The sequence below is a fragment of the Elephantulus edwardii genome, unplaced genomic scaffold (genome assembly GCF_000299155.1).
Source record: "Elephantulus edwardii isolate Elephantulus edwardi_28Jun2011 unplaced genomic scaffold, EleEdw1.0 scaffold00119, whole genome shotgun sequence".
Classification (NCBI taxonomy): domain Eukaryota; kingdom Metazoa; phylum Chordata; class Mammalia; order Macroscelidea; family Macroscelididae; genus Elephantulus; species Elephantulus edwardii.
This window is the reverse complement of record NW_006399869.1, coordinates 1,570,930-1,575,557: the sequence shown is the minus strand read 5'-3', so window position 1 is coordinate 1,575,557 and position 4,628 is coordinate 1,570,930. Positions and strand designations below refer to the sequence as shown.

General features: G+C 34.2%; 1 pseudogene; it reads right to left on the bottom strand.

Annotated features, from left to right (window-relative positions):
• LOC102877560 overlaps positions 1 to 1,048 on the bottom strand; it is a 163,120-nt pseudogene extending 162,072 nt beyond the window's left edge.
• Positions 1,049 to 4,628: the final 3,580 nt, after the last annotated feature.

Genomic DNA, 4,628 nt, shown 5'->3' with positions numbered 1-4,628 from the left:
CATAGCCTGGGGAGCATGTCTAGGGCAGCATCTATTTGATAATCCATCAACTCTTGGGGCCTTGCTTTTTGCCCCTTTTCCCCCCCTTCTAATTTTAGGAGAGCCTGAACTTCCTTTTAATCACCACTGACTAGAGATCATACATTGTTTCATGAAACTCTCTTGTGTCAGTCAATTCTTTTTGTACAGTGACTCTGTATACACCTTCCGCCTTCTTTTGATGCTTCCTGGGTCATTCAATATTCTGCCCATACCATCTTAAGCAGTTCAATATGAGGCTTCAATTTGTTCCTCAGTTCCCTTTAGCTTAAGAAATGCAAAGCAAATTCGTCTTTTTGGTTTTCTGACTCCAGTTCTTTGTACAGTTTATTATATTACTTTTTTTTGTCTTCCTAACCTGTCTTTTTAAAATTTGTCCAACTCTTTAACTTACTCCTTTCTTCCCTTTGGTTTCTTGGCACCAGAATGCAATATTTTGAGTCTCTTCTGATATCTATCTCAGTCTTTCTTCTTCTGTGTGTGTAATGACTTTTTGCATTATTTGTGGATAATATTCTTGATATCCTTCCACAGGTCATCTGTTCCTCACTTATTAGGGTTCAAGGCTTCAGATCTGTTTCTGAGATGGTTTTGAAATTCAGGTGGGATAGATGCAAGGTCAAATTTTTGTTCCTATGGATTTGATTTAACCTTCTTTAGCTTTAGTTTGAACTTACATATGAGTAGTTGATGGTCTGTTCCACAATCAAAATCTTGCCTAGTTTTCCGTGATGATATTGACCTTCTTCAAAAATTCCTTCCATATATGTAATTGATCTGATTCCTGTGCATACCATCAGGTAAAATCTGTATATATAGTCTGAGTTTTGTTTCTTGTAAAAAGTATTTGCTATGAATAAATCATTGATAGTACAGAATGCTATCATTCTGTCCTCAGCCTTATTTCTGTCACCAAGTCCATGTTTTACAACTACTGTTTCTTCTTTCCTAAAACCAACTTTTGCATTCCAGCCATGTCGTCGTCGTCGTCATAGTAGTAGTAGTGCATCTTTTTTGCATGTTTGATAGCTTTCTAAATGCACAGGTTGATAGAACTCATTTATTTACTCCCTTTTTTCTCTTATTGTAGACACATATATTTTATTGATAGTGGTATTCACTGGACTTCCTTATTATTCATATGGATATAATACTATGACTCACAACATTTTATTTAAAAATGGATCTAGATCCACTACACTGGAGATGAAAAGGTAAAGAAAAACAGGGTCATTTTCATAGTTTTCTAGTATCATTTAGTTATCATATTTTGCCAATAGCTAGTCCTACTTTCTCTCTGAAGATAATATGTACAATTATCTCCAAAATTGTTTCTACAACGTTTTTGGCAAAAGTGCTCTTTTGTTTTGCTTTGAGAAATGCAACTTTACCCCATTTTAGATATAATTATAGAATTAATCAAGTTTGTATTAGAAAGTTTGATTTTGTACTTATTCTGGAAAATCATTACTTAGCAAAGTTTTCTAATAAGTAATGTATTAGAGACTTGAGGCAAATGAATTTCTGTAGTCCATTATAGTCCAATTTTCCATAGTCATGGTTGTATTTCCATTTGCTCCATTTTAAAAGAACTTTTAAAGTTAATCATTGCAATTTTACTGGAATCTTACTCACAATGAATTTAGGTCATGATATGTGTCACTGTATTACTACCCTTACTATTATTATTGTGATTTGAGAAATTACTGTTGAGATGATGACCTAGCAGTAAGAAGCTTCACTGCAATTCCAAAGACATACAGTTCAAATCCACCAGTTGCTCTGTGGAATAAGGAAACATGATCTCCTCCCCTATCATTTATTACCTCTGAAAACCCACTGGAGTGTCAGATATGAGTCAGTTCCTACTCAAAGGCAAACAACAACAAGAAGTAAAAGAATGTAGCTTGACATTAAAATATGAAATGAAAAATACAGAAAAAATATTGAATGAAAGCAAAACCATGAGCAAAAACAAATAGTCAAGAACAACTGCATCTTTTTAAGTATTAGGGAAGAGGGGATCCTGACTGCTACACATTCATAAGGAATAAAGGCATTGATGTGTGCTCCTGAGTATGTTCCAATTTATAGTGAAAGTGAATGAGCAGAATTCCAATGTAAGATTTCCCTGGTTGTAGGTAGAATGGTTAAGTGTTCAATAGCTAAAAAAAAAAAAAAAATTAGTGATTTGAAGTCAAGGTCCAAAGGAAATCTGCTTCTATTACTATTACAGCCTAAGAAATCCAGAAATCCTTATGGAACAATCAGCCTCAGTTATATAGGATTACTGTAAGTCACAATTGATGGGAAGGCACACAAGAACAACAACCGTTACACGAACACATCATCAGGTTTATTCCTGTACAAAGAATTTGGTGTGTTTGAACTACTGACAATCATCAGAGAAACTTTTTTTTTCTCTTAACAGAGGACACGCTCCTGGTGTGCTGTTAAGTTGAAACCAAATCATTTTTGACCCTTCAGTGGGTTCTCAGAAGCTTTAAATCTTAAGAGGGAAGATTGCCCTTTACTCCCTGTCAAACAGCTGGTAGATTTGAATCACATGTCCCATGTAAAGCTGACAGCGCAACTTCTTACTACTAGGTCAGCAAGGCTAAAGCAAAGTTGTGTGATTCCACATCTAATAAACAACATTTCTGTAAAAGCCAACTAATGTAATTTTAAAAGTAAATAGTATAAAATATATTATACTTCATGAGATTTTAACTTTAAAATAAAATAATTGTTTATAAATGGTGATTTATAGACAACATTTTGAGATTTTTATGCACACTTAGTTTTTTTTTTTATCATAGAACTTAACTCTTTATTTATGGAAGTTTAGTGGACTTTAAAAGCTACAAATTGAATATAATTATCTGCATTCAGCTTCAAAGTGCACATAGTTGACCACCAAATTTGATAGTTTAGGTTTACATTAACTAAAAATAAACCAAAAACCCCAAAACGTTTTGGCAGAAAGTCTTTCCTTTTCCTCCCCATAAAAAAGAAAAAAGTTTCTAAAAAAAGTAGCCGAATTGTCAAGACAATCATTAAAAGACTAAGAAGGATCACAAATTGCTATTTTCATGGCACTTGCATTGTATTTAGTGTTTTAAGTTATCTAGAATTTTTGGTGGCCTGATGGGTACGGAATTGTCCTGTCAGCATAAAAATTCAAGGTTCTGTTACATCAGCTGATATGTGGGGTAGAAGGATAGTCAGTCTCTCCCAGTTTGAACGTCTACATTATATAGCAGAATATTCTGACATCATATTAAAGCATTAAGCCATTTTAATATAAAGGATGTAAATATCCAAGGAATTTTTTATAGAGAATCTCCATGTGAACTATGATATTAATTCAACTCTGCTTCATGAATCTTCATGATAAAGTCAATTACCAGCAATCCTAGGAGTAAAATTACTTGACATGCTTATATACGTCTTTCAATAAAGAGGAGCTGTACCCTTTTTACCTGGCAGAATAATATGGCTTATATTTGCATAAATGTTAAAAGTAACAAGTTTCAAGTTATTACTCTAGAAACTAAAAGAAGGAATATTTACAAGGGAATATAGCCCCTCTCAAAGCAGCAGAGCAACTTAGACAACACCTATAAGAATATAAGACTGTTTCCCCCTAAAAATTATAAATAAATAAAGCAATACATTAAAACATTTTAACTGTTTGACATGCTAAGGGCACTTATCCCTACCATAGGGAATTCGAGTTGTCCAGTCTTCCAAGTTCTGCTGCCAACATAAACGCTCCAAACTCTGATAATTGGAATCTATTAGGAGTTCCTTTGGAGAAAGATGAGCAGTCTTTTCTGGTTGCAATTTACAGTCTCAGAAGTATGGTTGAGTTATTGTTGTTGTTATTGTTGTGTGCTGTCGAGTCACCTGTGTCTCACAGCAACCCTATGTACAACCCTGAAACCTGCTCTATCTTGTGCCAGTCTTACTGTCTCTGACACACTTACCTCCATTTCCTCAGTCAGTATCAGTATTAGGACACATTCAATGGCAGTGAATTTGAGTCTGATCTTTCTTGCAAGAAACTACTAAGAAGATGAGAGAAAGGTTCTGCATCAATAACTCTTATCCCATTAGACACTTCGAAATATAACTTCTTTTTATCTTATTGTTAAGATATTGTGATTCTTTTTATCCTATCTGAGTGAAACTTTACAAAGAATTTTTTCTTCAGTAAAATATTCGTGTACATTTCATTCTACAGCATAAATTACAACAATATTGTCATTCTCTTCACTTATATTAATAAGTATTTGTTATCTACCAGTTAAAGATCTAGAAAAATTTTATAGTTCTGAAAATTGTGGATGATGGACTGTCTTCAACTTATAGTAAAATTACATATATATATAGTGTGTGTGTGTATGTGTATATATGTTGTTGTTATGTGCCCTCGAGCCGCTTGCGACTCATAGCGACCCTATGTACAACAGACCTAAACTCTGCTCTGTCCTGTGCCAATCGCACTGTCTCTGACACTCCCATTCCAATTATCCCAGTCACTGAATCAATCTACCTCATAGAGGCCCTTCCTCTCCTGAGCTGTC